Source organism: Medicago sativa, chromosome 4 (genome assembly GCF_051527215.1).
Source record: "Medicago sativa cultivar Bolivia chromosome 4, Bolivia_mono, whole genome shotgun sequence".
Classification (NCBI taxonomy): Eukaryota; Viridiplantae; Streptophyta; class Magnoliopsida; order Fabales; family Fabaceae; genus Medicago; species Medicago sativa.
Window position 1 is genome coordinate 99,908,291 of NC_140752.1, and position 16,567 is coordinate 99,924,857.

General features: G+C 31.3%; 1 long non-coding RNA gene across 2 annotated transcripts; it reads right to left on the bottom strand.

Moving 5' to 3' along the window:
- Positions 1-2,259: 2,259 nt before the first annotated feature.
- On the bottom strand, positions 2,260-5,358 carry LOC146934652 (uncharacterized). Of its 2 annotated transcripts, XR_015007842.1 has the most exons (6): positions 5,107-5,358; positions 4,916-4,957; positions 4,718-4,793; positions 4,386-4,441; positions 3,787-3,885; positions 2,260-2,606 (listed from the first exon to the last, which is right to left on the bottom strand). It is a non-coding gene; the product is annotated as an uncharacterized LOC146934652 (long non-coding RNA). The 2 variants fall into 2 exon arrangements; XR_015007843.1 differs by lacking the exon at positions 4,718-4,793 and having other exon boundaries at positions 5,107-5,275.
- Positions 5,359-16,567: the final 11,209 nt, after the last annotated feature.

Consider the following 16,567-nt stretch of genomic DNA (forward strand, 5'->3'; position numbering starts at 1 on the left):
TGGCACTTTGGTGACATAATGTCACCATGACATTAAATCTGAGCCACACAAAAAGTGTGGCTCAGATTTAATGTCACGGTGACATTATGTCACCAAAGTATTATCCCTAAAATCCATAGTTCACCTCTCAAAATAAAAATAAAAAATAAAAAATCCTCAATTGCTTTGTGCTGTTGCATTTGATGCTGGGCATTATGTTTACCTAGGTCCTTGCCTAATTGGTTTGCTAGTATCCCTATTATTACACTCTTTTTTGCAAACGCTTTATTCCTTTGAATTTCTGGTCACTCTTGATAGAGTGAAGCACACTTATGTGGGCATAATCTTAAACGACGTTTTTGGAATTCGATCAAATATCCGCAATCAAATCTGGTTGATTAACAGTTGCTTATGCATGTACTTGCAAATTCTGTAAAGAAAATATAGGATTGATACGAGGATACAGTAGTTTTTTTAATACAGAAACAAAACAACTATCCGGTAGTTATTCATGATGAAATCTAAAAAGAATTAGCAACAAATTCAAATCATCAAAGTGTTTGATACAACTTCAAATTCATTTTCGATCAGAAGCGAAGTATTTGGCTGCTCAATACGATCTAAAAGTAACGTTGCATGCACTGGCATAGTTCAGTTTGCTTTAGAATCCAACGCACCATACACAATGTTGTTTGGCATTTCATTTTATTTGGCCATCGTTCATTTAATAGAGATGATGAAGGTATAATCTGATAATAACATGTGGAGAATGTCTTATTCCAGCCTCCATTTTTCCCACGTGCCCTCCGGTTTATCTATTTTGTCTCTAGATTTTATTATGTTCTGGATTATAAAATTTGATACTTGCCAGTATTTAAATCAATCTCAGACTCCTTACTTTATTTATTCATTTTTGCATTTTTCCCTAATATACTGTCAAACCTTTCAAATTTCGAAACTTGCCACATTCCATCATAGTGAAATTGCTCGAATCCATCAATTTAGTTTGCATTTGCTCAAACATATGATGTTTAATTTGTGTTTGTTTTCTTCTTCTTCTTATGGGTTCTGGTTTGTTCGGATTTTATAATCCGAATACGTGATCTTCAACATTCCAGCGTCTAAAATCCAAAATAGGTTTAGAGTTGTTGAATTTTGATTTATTCTAGATAAAACATCTAAAATAGGTTCAGAAACATGAATGATTTACCTTATTATCGTTTTCGTTTATCTTATTTTTTTGGTGGATGTTGTTTACTAGCATTTCCACCCGTGCAACGCACGGGCTAGAAAAGATTTATTGTGGCTTAAATCAAATACTTATAGCCTCCCATGCTTTTTGAGGAATATGAAATTGTAGACTTAATTAAATAGAAACTTAAATGAAATACATGTAACTCGATGTTTTAAAGGAATATGAAACTTTGGACATTTAATAGAAATTTAAATCAAATACTTTATAGCCTCCCGTAATGCATAAATTGATAAGTAAAAAGTGACAAAATATTTAGTTAGTTAACCTTATACAATTTAGCCTCCCGTGATCCTCTTATGTTTTAATATCCTCATATAATTTCCAGAGCATCAATTTAGCTTTATTAAATTTTTAAAATATATGGGCTGAACAACCATAACCCTTGCTCAAGGCCCATTATTAAATTAAATACTTTTACACCTCTAAAATTACTAATTGTTTAGATTTTTAAGCTTTTGTTGGACAGTATCATAACTGATTGTGTTGATCAAATTTTAGAATATGTACTAATCAAAATGATATTTTGATTCTTACCAACTTAGATGTTAATGAATTTGAACTTATAATCAATTTGAAAATGAATTCATCTATGATGGTTGAGTGCAAATCTAAAATTAATTCACTGGTTATAAAATAAAATAGTACTTGTAGGATTGCCACAAAGTGTGATTCACCTATCTAGAATGTAAATTTCACAATTTACATAATCATCAATTCATTAAGATCACCAAAATAATAACTCTCATTTATAATATAACAACTAAAATTTATGTTTGAGTTCTGGATTTAAATACATGATTCATTGAAAAATCTGTAAAAACAAACTCACTCTATTAGTATAAGTCTATAAGTGAAATAGCCAACTAAACATACATGTTTTACTCAAAAAAAAAAAAAACTAAACATACATGTCATTAAATTTGTCAAAAAAAATAAAAATACATGTCATTAAAAGCAATACCTTAGTCAACTGAGATGTATATCCAACGTCATTAGAATAGAATGCAACTAAATACTCCATTACATAACCAAAAAGATGATTATTATAGATAAAGTCAAAGCTCATAATTAATATTACATCCCCATTACATAACCAAAAAGACAGACTCAGAGTACCAAAACATTATCAGCTAACCAAATAACATCAAGACTATTGTCACCTAATATATTAATGACCAACAATTCTTGTTATTCCAATACAGCAATTAAAAAGGGGACCAGTTAGGAATACTAAGACGATAATTTAAATCTTCTCAATCTTGACAGTCCTCCTGAGTAGCTTCTTAATTGGAACATTCATGTAATCATCATCATCATTGGTGGGAGATGCCCTTTTGCTTGATGAAGATGCAGAAGCTGAGGGGGGTATCTCCTGGCAATATAAGCATGGCAGGATATTAGTGATACAATGTGCAATAAGAACCGTGTTTTAGTCCTGCTGCACCTTGTTCTAATAAAATGAGGGCCACATAGCAAATTTTTTTATGACAATTCTTTCCCACAAAAGTATGTTTTCAACCCAACTTATAGAGGAAAGACATCAAGAAATGAATCACAATATAAATAGGCGAATGAAATGTTGTTAGTAGTTTAGGGAGATTATTTACTTGGTTAATTAGTTTGATAGTTAGTTAAGTCTCGTATTCATTTTTCAGTAAGCTTCCAAAGCATTTGTCACTCAAATTTCAAGCAATTTTTATAATCCTAATATTGACTTTGACCATACTAAATGAAAACTATAACAAACAGATCCACAAAAAATGGCCAGGTTAAATTGGCACAACAAAGCAGTTCTAAAAATTAAATAAAACAGTTACTAAAAAGTTAAAGTTGTTGTGACCATCCGGTAACTAATTCACGTCATCAAACATCAGCCCTTTAATTCACATCAAGAAAGACTGATTATTTGTTCTTTCTCTAATTCTTTTACATCAAAAAATAGTCAGAATTAGAATGAAGTTCAGCTGAGCATATATGCAATAAAATCCATGAAATAGTTGTTCTTTATCTTAATGCAATATAATCCATCAAGTAGATCTAACCCACAAACATTAACTTAGAATGTTACATTGCAGTTGAGGCATGCAAACAGAATGGTGAATGCACAATAAAATTAATAGTCAATTCCTAATCCATGAATCAAATTAAGGAATGAGAAACAAAATTATGGTACCAATAGCACTATACAAATTCTGAAGCGAATAAGCTATGAGAAGCAAAGGATATCATACGACCATGACAGATTTTTACTATAATTTAGGCAATTATATGACTATAATTAGAAACAAAAGTCAATGAAAAAATGGACAAAAAATCATAATTGCTTTAGCTGATATATATTTTTCATTGAGCAACTTCTCATTGTTTGGCAATGTAAGCATTCAAGATGAGTATATATGCAAAGATAAAAAAAAGTATGGAAATTAAATCCCAAAACCTTGCATTTCAGTAGTCAATTAAGTCATTCATTGCTAATGATGGCAAACAAAGGAAAGAGATAATACTAATGAAAGTAAACAAAAAATCAGAATCCAATTTTTATCCATTGTTACCTTTGGTCTTTATGATTTCCCCAAACTGGGCTTCATCCCTACTCCTTGAAGATGAGACCTCGCTTTTCTTTCATCAAAATTTTCTTCATGTTACATTTCCTTCAATAAAGAAAGAACAGGGAAATATTCAAAGGATTAGAAAGAAGGGGAAAAAAAACAGAGTGAAAACTTACATCCAATCAAAACATGAAACCTCCGTTTTCCAGTTAATATAACCATAGTATACTGCATAACTCAAGCAACATTTTTGAAAAAAATAATATTGCAAGATTGAAAAAAAAAGAGCTAAAAACTAAACCTTTAAGCAATAGTTTTAATGTTTTTTTTTGCCAAATTAATGTGTAGTCATTTTGAGGTATAATAAGTTGGATAGAGACTCAAATTACCATAAAGAACAATTAAAAATTTAGATCAATAACATAAAAGTATAGTGAAAATTCAAATTTTATAAGTTTGGTATAATTATCAAATTGAAAGAAACTACAAATACAAATACAATAAATGTAATAAATAATTCAATAGAAACAATCAATGCATAGGAGGAACATCAAATACAAAGACCAACTGAAAGAACCTATAATAAATTAGGAAGAACTTACAAATAATAACATCCGATTGATGCTCCTGTTAAGTATAGAGCTTAAAATCAAAGAGCCTGCAAATAAAATAATTGAATTGAATGTGACTACAACAAATAAACTCAACAATATCACAGCTAGGCTCATGTCATATATAAAAGAAATATAGAAACTCAATTATAAAATATAGTACTCCATTCAAGTAAATTGTGTATTTGAAGAAAATATGGTTGTAAGTGAATAAACAAATTTCAAATCATGGTTATCATAAAAAAAATATTGTCTGCCTCAATATAAAAAAAACTCCATGAAAATTATCAGAAGAAAAAAATCAATATAAAAAAAAAAATCACCTTGAGATGCAGACAACCCATTCAAATGTAGCCTCAACAATCCCATGGAACCTTTTTTTTTGTCCACTTTACTCAACTGCATGAAAAATCAAAACAGAATTATAAAAATTCAAAGAAATCAAAACTAATGAAATTCAAGAGCAACAAATTCATCATCAAATTCATCCTATTTCCACTTAATACAATTAATTTACATACCTATTTTCACAAATTTATCCTCAAATTCATGCGCAACAATCTCTGATTGAATATGCAAAAAAAAAAAAAAAACTTTAGTAGAGTAAGAAGCAATCTCATGTCAGATTTAAGGAACAAAATAAAGTGGTTCTAGATCTGAAGATGAACATGGATCTGGAATCCAAAAACGGAAATAGTTTTGGAGTTCTTACCTCTTCTTCTTCTGCACGTTGCTTCTGTATTCTTTTCCGTCAAACCGACGGCGGTGACATAGGAGAGGAAGTGTGGTCGCGAGACAGAGAATGAATGGAAAATAGATTATGGAAGTAATGAAGTGTGAGAGAAGATGAGATTCAAAATTAAGAGAGAGAAACCGATAAATGGGAATGAGATTGTGTTTGAAGAGAGAGATTGGGTCAGATTGGGATGAGAGGAAAGAATAAAATAGAATGGGAGAAAAGTGAGTTGAAATTTGAGAGTGATGTTTGTTGGGATAAGAGAAAAAGTAGGAGGGAAAGAATGATTTGAAAAATTTTGAAATTTGAATTTTGAATTGGAGAGGGAAAATGTGTGATAATGATATTTTATTGTTTGTATTGTGTAATTGCTTAAAATGGCAAAAGTAAAATTATTTTTTAATGATGATGTGACATGTAGTGGTTTGAGGATGTGACACATTGGATTGAAGATGTGCCACATTGGATTGGTGTAAAAAAAGTTGCTATTTGTTGCTTCATGTTTGTATATTATTAAGATAAGATGACTCCACTCTACAATATAAACATTTTAACCCCTCTTTCTATTCAAAAAGCAAAGTACATGTGACTCATCTCAAAGTCATTATTTTCTCATTATCATTAATGATATGCTAAGTAGGCCAGTTCAAATGGCACCTATTGCAATCAAATTTTATCTTTATGTCAAACACGTTGGATAACAAATCAGACGAGATTCAGAATTCAAATAACATATCATCAAAACAATAGAGCTTTCATATGTTTGACCTGAACCAATAAAATAGTATATCCAAATTTCATTAGTTAATAAATTTATTTTCACCAATAATTTCTTCCTCTACTTTTTGAATAACGCCTTCAATGATAAGATGAAATCTCATTCAAGAACTTAATAACAAAAATAATATTAACTATATTATTAAATAAAACTTTCTCGGTTTAACTATATTAACAATCACAATATCTATGTAACAAAAAAAAATCACAATATCTCTTGATTTAAAAAAAAATAAAAAATCTTGATAAGGGGAAGCTAAACGGCAAAAGTTATGGTGCATAAGGAAATCCTTATGTACCGTGCATAAATCATTCACAACCATCAGATTTAATGTACATGTGTAATAATCATAGGCTTCTCCTTTCAAACTACACCAAATCAAGGAATAAAGAAAGATGTATAAGTGAAACATAAGTTAAAATGCTTCTCTCTCTAAATTATTTTAGAGAGAGAAGCTCTGCAACAAAGGTCATCTTCTCCGATCAACATCAAAACGCCGGCGCGGTGGTGGTCGGCCCAACGGGGCGGCGCCACCGCGCCGGAAAATTCAACTTCCTTTTTTTTTGAAAACTGAAGACACTTTCCGACATCATTTTTCGCGCTGGTTATAAATATGGCCTTAGATTTTTCGAAAACTCAACGGTTTGTTCTAGATCTAGAAAAATAGATCACGGTTTTACCTTTCCTTTCTTCTTATTTTTCTTCTTTTAGATCTAGAACCGGCTTTGTTTTGTACAGATCCGGTTCGGATTGTGTTGTGATTGCTTGAGTTCGGATTTGTTGTGTAATTCTAGATGATGATGATTTGAAAAGGTTGTTGTTATTTGTGAGATAAGGAAAAAATATTGATGGAGATAGTGTTGTTCTTGAAATCAAAAGAAAAAGATTGTTGCTGGAAATTTTTATTTGTTTGCTGGAAAAGTGTTTGATGGATTTGTAGTGAAAGTTCAAAAAATGAATTGCTGAAAAATATTGTTCATGTTGTTCTTGCTGGAAACCATTTCCACAGTAAAATGGTTTTGGAGTACAACTCACTGAAACCATTTCCACAACAATATGGTTTCAAAGTAAAACTCACAGAAACCATACCCATAGCAAAAACATTAGACAATTATTTTGGTTTATCATAGAAGACTATCAAAACCATAACCATAATTATGGTTTCAATAATAATTTCAGTGTATAACATCTTAATCATTATTCAAAACCATCTAACAATAATAATTTCATTAAAAATCATTACACAATTATCTTGGTTTCACATACATGACTATCAAAACCATTAAACCATACTTATGGTTTCAGTAATTTATAAGGAAAATGCTAAAAGTTACGAAAGGCTTGTGCACAAAATTAACACGAACATCATTGCATCCTAGATTTCGTTATCAGTTGCTCATCAATTTTTTCAATGATGAAAGATTATCCTTGAAAGTTGAAATCACATGACAGACAATGATCTTTGCTCAATAACCATTAAAAAATCAAGTACATAGTGGAAATATATGGTTAGCTAATTAAGAATTTAATTTTAAACCTAATTTAAAATTGAGAATTTTACTTTCAATTTAAAATTAAACTGTAACACCCCGTTTTCCCAACGTAAAAATTCATAATTAAAAATCAGAGTAATTCAACCTTAAACGGAATGTTACACTTCTTAAAAATTTATAAACGGAATAAATAACAATTTATTCTTCAAAAATATAACAACATAATCTTTAAATCTTCGCAGCGGAATAGTTTGACAACTTAGATAATCTTTGGCACAAGGGCCTCAATATAAAATTTCATAAAACTTAGTTCAACATCAATTCTTGAAAGATTCATAAAGTAATACGTAAGGAACAGAAAGTAAGATATAATCCCATCCCGTTACGTATCAGAGCACCTAAGACACACTTGTGAGGAGTCCACTCACGACCGCAACTAATCATGGTTACCTGCAAGTTACCCATACGAAGAGCAACATTTCCAAGCAGAGGGGTGAGATTTCTCAAACAATAATATAAAACATATAAATCATGTAAAGTACATTCAACAACTTAAACATCCTATAATTCATTAATCATATCTAGCAACTTAAACTTCCTTAACTAGTATCGTTATTCTTCCTACATTAGTCATATACTTCATATTATATCATCATATAAATATCATCACATATCTACAAATATTAGTCATAAGCATTATCATATATCCTTTTAATCATAGCATCTTAATCATAGACATAAACAATGATGACATGATGTCATTACGTAATTTTTAGGACTTATTTTGACATTTTGATAGAGTTCTAAGCAACATTAAGTGTCCAGGAGCAGTTAAAAGCATCAAATATGGAAGAACTGGAAGAAGCCAATCGTACTGCGATTTACTAATCGCAATACGATTTCTTGAAGTCAGAAAGCATGTTTTTTGAAGAGTTGGATCGCAATACGATCCATACCATCGTGATACGATTTCAAGGAGGGCTTTAAAGGAAATTAGGGTTCAAAGTACCAATCGTGGTACGATTTGTGCCATCGTGGTACGATTTTGGGCGATCAGAACTTGCCTATTTAAGCTGAAGTCAGTCTCAAACAAAGGGGATTACGATTTTGGAGAACTAAAGTGCGATTTTAACACCCAGAAGGCTGCAGCGGAGAGGATTTCATCATCTCTAACCCAGTTTATGTATGTTTTAATTCTTCCATTGATTATGCTATTTGTAAACTCAATTATGAGTAGCTAAATCTCTTAGAGATTAGGTCAGAGATGAACCTATGTAACCCTAATTGATCATATGTTGCTGTGAAACTCTATTATTTATTAATGAATTTCTAGTCTTTATTCAATTCAATTGTTCTTAATGCTTTTTATATCCTGATCAAATATAAACATGATTTTGTGAGATCGAATGACTACTGACCATAGCTTTCGACTTAGACCTAATTGAATTGTTCTGATAAACATGGTTAGTCTAGGAATAGATAATCGTTTGTTAGTGATATTAGGTTAACGTTCATAAAACCTTCAAGGATTATTAGATCACCTAAGGAATTAGGGGCTGTAGTTTAAGAAGAGGGTCCTTACTCAAGGGATTGATTAGGGCTAATTTGTTAACTATCGTGAAACTAGAAAATCATTAGTAATAATAGGTGCAGTAACCAATGAGGGGAAACATAGAGGATTCGAAGACCTGATCTCATCTCTCTCCATATTTTCTTAATCAAATCTTATTCTTTTATTTGATTTCATAAAATCAAACCAAATCTACTGCCTAGTGGCAAACAAAAATAAACCTTTATACATCCTATTTTTATAACGCGATTGAATTTTTGAAGTTAAAAACAGTCCTCGTGGGAACGATATTTTTACTACTTCGATAGTATTTGGTGCACTTGCCAGAGATCTATCAAACAACATCATATAACATCAAGTACTAATCATAACCATCTCATAACATTATATATCAACCATAAACATAATCACAAACAATCCATCTTAAATATAATCACGAGGAATCATCATACATCATCATTAGTAAACGTATAACATCTTATCATATTCACATATCAGCATATCATAAATCACATAGCATCTTATCATAACAACTTCATATTCAACCATCTTAAACAAATCATAATCAACATCATCATCAATCCTAAACAACATCATCGTCAAATATGAACAACATCATCGTCAAACATCATCATCAAAATCAAACATCATCATCAAACATTAACAACATCATCGTCAAACATCATCATCATTAAATCATAATTAAATATAAGTTATGACGACTCTACAATGCAACAACAACTTCAACAACAACTTAGACAACTTCAACAACAACTTAGACAACTTCAAAAACAACTTAGACAACTTCAACATGCATGTGGTACCACCAGGGCATTAAGCCCCCTTCGCTAAGGTCATATTTGGACCTGTCGGGCATTAAGCCCCCATCGCTAAGGTCATAAAGAACCTGTCGGGCAATAAGCCCCCATCGCTAAGGTCATAAAAGAACCTGTCGGGCATTAAGCCCCCATCGCTAAGGCCTAAAGAACCTGTCGGGCATTAAGCCCCCATCTCTGACTATGCAACGACACAACTTTAATGCAACGACATAACTTTCGTACAACTTAGACAACTTTATGAACATCTATGACATCCTAACATCTTGACATCTTGACAATATAACATCTTAACAACTTGATGACTTCACAACGACTCGACGACTTAACAACTCTTATCATCTTAACGTCTTAACATCTTAGCATCTTGACAACATATGGATCACATAAATAGTTCATGTCATATCATAATATGACAATATCAAATGATAATAAACAACATCTTAAAACATCATATTCATCAATCATAAACAACTTCATATAACATCGTATTTAAACATCAACAATAATTCACTATGTATCTTTGTAAAAACATAATAAATTATGCACAACATATTTTCATGTCAAACAAAAGCTACTGGAAAGATATCACAAATATCAACAACTTTCATGTTTACAACAAAGATCAATTCAAAACAGAAACATATGAACAAAACGCAAAAACATGAAACAGAGAATGTTGTCACCGTACAATTTTGCAAAGACCTCCCTGTAGTATTTTAATCATAACTCAAAGACCAAACATCATTTTCACGTCAAACCAAAGCCACTAGAAAGCTAACAAAATTATCTAAAACTTTCATGTTTACGCCTAAGACCAATTCTGTACCAATCAGTACCAGTTTTTATTTTAAATTCGGAAAAGTTGTGCTGAAAGTCCATAAAAATTCACTGTCACCTACGTGCAGTAATTTGACCATAACTCAAGTTCTATAAATCCTATTGACGTGAGACCAACGGCATTAGAAAGCTAACATCCATACCTACAACTTTCGTGTTTACACCTAAACCCAGTTCGGAACTTAAACTTGTCAAACTGAGACAATAAAAACGCATTTTGCACATTGACAGCAAAATCGCAGTTCAGCTGCGATTTCGCTTTGGGGAAATCTTTTCCACTTCTTATTCGATCCAATACTCTCCAAACTTGACCCTAATCATTACCCTATGATTACCCTATCATTAGAACACTAATTATTCATCAACTTACTGTATGCAAATTCAAAGGGTTCTCAAATCTATTAACAACCTATTACAATTATTAAACCCTAATTCTTAAACTCACCAACATCTCATCCAATTCCATGGTTCTAACCTCAAAACTACATCCAATAATCGTCATATGGGTTATCTAAGGACTGTATACAATTTCTACATCAATTCAACAAGTTTTCATCATCTAATCTTCAAATCTCTCTCAAAACCCTAATTCTCAAATTCTCACAAACTTTACCCAACTTGTTAGATGCAATCTAATGATTTAACAACTTAATATTAATGCAAGATAGTCTCACCCTCACCTTAGATTAATTCCTGAATCAGCGGCAGCGTTCTTCTTTCCTAAGGTCTTCTCCTCTTCTCTTCTTTCTTGTTCTCCTCTTTTCCAAAAAGCGGTTTTCGGTAAACTCTTTCTAACCTAAGCTTCTCTATTTATAATACTAAACGCTCTTCCTAAATCTATTTTGGCCCAACAACTTATTCTTCTTTTTATTCTAACCCCCTTCTTATTTCTCTTACACCTCAAAACTACTCTATTCCTCATAATCTTATTTATTTCTAAATTAAATATATCTCTCCCCCACTTAATAATAATAATACACCAATAACAAATATATCTCTAACAAATAACAAATATATTTCTACACCAAATAACAAATATATCTATAACAAATAACAAATATATTTCTACACCAAATAACAAATATATCTATAACAAATAACAAAATATCACGTAAATCATGTAAATCATACCAATCATATAAATATATTCTAAAACTAATTAAAATAATTAAATAAAAGGAGGGCGTTACAAAAAATGATCTTTGCTCAATAACCATTAAAAAATCAAGTACATAGTGGAAATATATGGTTAGCTAATTAAGAATTTAATTTTAAACCTAATTTAAAATTGAGAATTTTACTTTCAATTTAAAATTAAACTGTCTTTGAATTTCTAATAAAAAGAAAGGATTGAAACACATTTAGGATTTGTAGTGAAAGCTCAAAAAATGAATTGCTGGAAAATATTGTTCATGTTGTTCTTACTGGAAACCAATCTCAATGGAAACTTCCATACTTATGGAAGTTTGTTTTGTTTTGTTGTTACGCGTTTGGCTTTTTCTGGGGTGTAGAAAGCAATTTTGTTGGGCTAGGTGTTAATGGGTTGGACTTATGCAGGACTTATGCATGGTGCATAAGTTATGGCTTATGCATGATAACCACACCCAAGTTAAACTAGTACTTATCAGAAAATCATGTTCTCCATACAAATTTTTCCTAGAACTTGCTCAAATTGGAATATATAGAGACAACTGAAGAGAACACAACACATTTTAGTTCATTGTCTTGCTAAACTAGGCTAATCAATTTGTTGTTCTCAGAGTTTGGAATTGGAAGATTTCATAATAAGCAACAACTGTCTTTTTTGAAATAGGAACAAAATCAAATTCCAAGTTTTGGAATCACTCAGGAACATAATAAAAAAAAAAGAATAACATGATCAAAATAAGTTGAAAAGGCGGAGGTGTGCGATGGGAGAGAAGTAAGACATGCAGGACAGAAGGAAGAGAGGCAGGATCATTAAACAAAATATAAGAGAGAGAGAGAGAGAGAGAGAGAGAGAGAGAGAGAGAGAGAGAGAGAGAGAGAGAGAGAGAGAGAGAGAGGAGAAGGAAGTCAGGTTAAAATTAAAGACTTGAAGGGTAAATAGGTAATTTAGTTTTAAACTTTCCTCTTCTCTTATGAATCAAACATGTATTTAGTTAATGTTCTCCCACCAGCTTCCATTCCCTCATCTCCCCTCTTCTACATCAAACACATATTTCCCTTAATTAAAACATCTTTCATCCCTTTCATTCCATCCATTAAAATATCTCATCTCTATTAAACCAATTGGACCCTAAGAAGCGTGAAAGGTTTGAATAATCCTATGCTTTTCCACCAATCAACTAATCAACTAAACTCAACCCCCATTAGTAAAACCCTAGTTACATGAATAAACTTTTTACAAGTAAAAAAATATGAGAAAAATAGTCTGCCTATCGAAGGACGGGATTCAAAGTTGAGTTCGTTACAATGTGGCTAAAATAATTCTAAGAAATAAGAATATACTTAATTATATTTGATTTTTGCAAATCCACTAAAAAATAAGAATAAAGACAAAAGGAAATTGAGATCGGTCTTAAAAAAAACTAAATTGAGATCAGGTATATATAATGAAAAAAAAAGTATAGAACTAAAACAAATAAATAAACATAAATAAAATAGTGAACTACGGAGAAATTCTATATATTTTTTTAGGAGATACGAATAAAAAAGTTGATATAATTTCCTAAAAAAAAAAAATTAAAGTTGATAAAACTTTTTTTTTTGGCGATCTCCGTCAAAAAAGAAGCTGCAAAAAAAAGACTTATAGTAAAAATACTGGTAAAAAAAAAGACTTATAGTAAAAATACAAATTATTTTATTTTTATAAAAAAAGACTATTAATCTTAGAAAGAACAGCAATGCTATATATCCCGAATTATTTTTCGGGAAATATCACGAGCGTGTATTTGTAAGCTATCAGGAAACTGCATATCACCTATTGTTGACTATATCCCTGAATTTGTGGAAATCACCCAAGTAGTGGTGATAAGTAGCCAATCAAGTGCCATCGTGATGTTTTCGGGATAATAGTTTTCGGGATGTTTAGCATTTTTCAACTTAAAAAGAGGTAAATTCTTATGCGACTTGAATTTGATTGGATATCGAAATCTAATAGAGGATGGAATAGGTGTGAAGTTGTTGGTGACTGGAATAGTTTATGGAAAGCAAGAGTTCCTCCAAAAATTAGAAACTTCATTTGGAGAGTTTGTAGAGGATGTCTACCTACTCGACAACGCCTCCAAGAACGACATGTGACGTGTCCATTAAATTGTGAATTGTGCTTAAATCCGGTAGAAAATGAGCTGCATGTTTTCTTCCATTGTTCTATTAGTATGCAATGTTGGACTATAGCAGGGCTGGATGATTTAATTAGAAATCGGTTGCAGCGTTTTGTGACTGTGGCAGAAGTGATTCTGGATATTTGCTCATCTGAGAATCTAGAAATAGTTCAACGCTTCATGATGCTGTTGTGGGGACTTTGGAACAATAGAAACGATATGATTTGGAACCAAAAGCATTTAAGTGCACATGATATATGCTTGAACGTTAACCGGTTTTGGCAGGAGTGGTATGCGGTCCAGGATTTGGGTAACAGTGGCAGACAACAAGCTAATATTGACTCTAATATGAGGTGGCAAACTCCAGAATATGGCAGACTTAAGTGTAATGTCGATGCTAGTTTCCACCGAGCTTCGGACAGAACCGGGATAGGTTGTTGTGTTCGTAACGATGCAGGTCTATTTGTTTCAGCATTAACCTCTTGGACGCGACCGGAACTGTCTCCACATGAGGGTGAGGCACTGGGGTTGTGGCATGCTATGTCTTGGGCTTTGAGTAGAGGCTTCCAAAATGTGATATTTGAAACAGACTCCAAGATGCTTGTGGATGCTGTTCATTCGGATAATGCGGGTATTTCTGAATTTTATGTCATTGTTTCTAAGATTAGAGGTTTGTTAGCATTACATTACAACTTTGAGGTCAAGTTTGTTCGACGTCAAGCGAATATGGTTGCTCATACCTTAGCAAAGGCAGCCATTTCAAATGCTAGTCGTCATGTTTATGATTATGCTCCTCTTTGTATTCAACATTATTTAAGAAATGATATGAGCTAAGTTCTGTTTGTTTCAAAAAAAAAAATAGACAAAATTTATTTAAAAGTTTAAACCAAATTAATATAAAAATATAATATTTCTTCCATCCTAGCGTAGCTCAGTTGGTATGAACAATGCATAAAAAAATATGTAAGGTCCAGGTTCGAATCCCGGCCACCACAAAAAAAAAGTATAAGTTGTTTTGGTCCTATTTCACATGTGTTTATAAATATATTTGATTTTTTTTTTTGACGTTTAAATATATTTGATTTTGTATGGACAATAGATATTAAAAGTTGTTCCCTCAAAAAAAAATATTAAAAATTGTTTTATAAAATTGTCTTTAATAAACGGTATGAGAGATATAAATTAAATAATCAAAAAGGAGAAAGTAGTAAAAAATAGTTAAGGGTATAATAAAAATAATAAGTAGTATTAATTTTTCATTAATATTATAAAACAACTTATAATTTGAGACAATTTTTTTCTCCAAACAAAACTTATACATGAAGGATAATGTACTGTAAATGGGAGTATGGTTAATTCCTCGTGCCAGCCAATTGCTATCATTTTGTCTTTCCTATGTTTGAAAAAGAATAGAATCAGTAATGTTATTTTTTTCTTCCTAAAAAAGAAGCTTTTCAATTAAGACGTTTTGCCTAAAAAATAGTAGATAATTAATGTCAGCACGGTAAAACCAAGGGAATAACAAATCTTAGAATGATCACCAATTAACCAAGTGAAGAACAAAGCCAAAAACGAATAAGAAAAAGCTTTGAAAAAAGATGATCACATTCAAAGAAAAACTCACCAAAACATTTTTGCACTCAATTTTCTATTCACTGCTACCTATAGCTCTAATTTGTCTATACTTTTACTTCCACTCATTTGCTCTATTTTTCACTCCCATCACTCACCAATCTTCCCTTTCTGCTTCCCCTCCTTTCAGAAAAGGTAAATTAACTAGTAATGTACCTTTGCTAGTGTCTAGTGAATTTCATCATCTATGTTTATATCATAGGTTTTAATTAAATTGCAGATTTATTGTTATCTTTAAAATTATAGAGAATTATAAAAATTGTTAGGGTTAGAATTTTATCGATATTTTTGAGGGGACTTCTTCTATGTAAAATTCAAAGTTCTTTTTTTGTTTGCGTGTCACTTAATTCATAGATACTTTAGAAGAAATTTTTTTTGGGAGTCTTCTCTGGTAAAAGATTTCTAATGTGTAATCTAACCTTTTGTCTTTCTTTTTGTACCACATGCAGTTTCAATTATGAAAAATAAATTGAATGGTGGAGATGGGCATCATACCTCCTTCAATGGAAACTTCACGGAAGAGGATCCAAGTATGTGTTACAATGCTTTCTTCTCTTATCAACTTAATTTCAATCACATTATGGAAACCCATATTTAAAACAAAAATTGTTGTCACGAGTAAACATTAGGTGACGCAACATCAAATCAATTGCGGCTATGTTTTGGCCACACAATTTTTAAAATCTTGTTTCTATTCATCAACCCACTAGACCTAAATAGTCTACCTATCTTAGAACGGAATTCAAAGTTGAGTTCGTCACATTGTGGCTAAAGTGACTCTAATAATGGACCGTGATCCTTTTATTTATTTCATTATTTTTTTTATATTTGTATGAAAATATAGGGTTATGCATCATAGTGTCAAGTTAAATATAATTTTATCAATGAATTTTATTCTCATGCTAGTTTGGTCAGTCTATCACATAAAATCAAAGATTTAATTTGTATACATTGATACTAGATTTTTTTTTTTTTTACACATA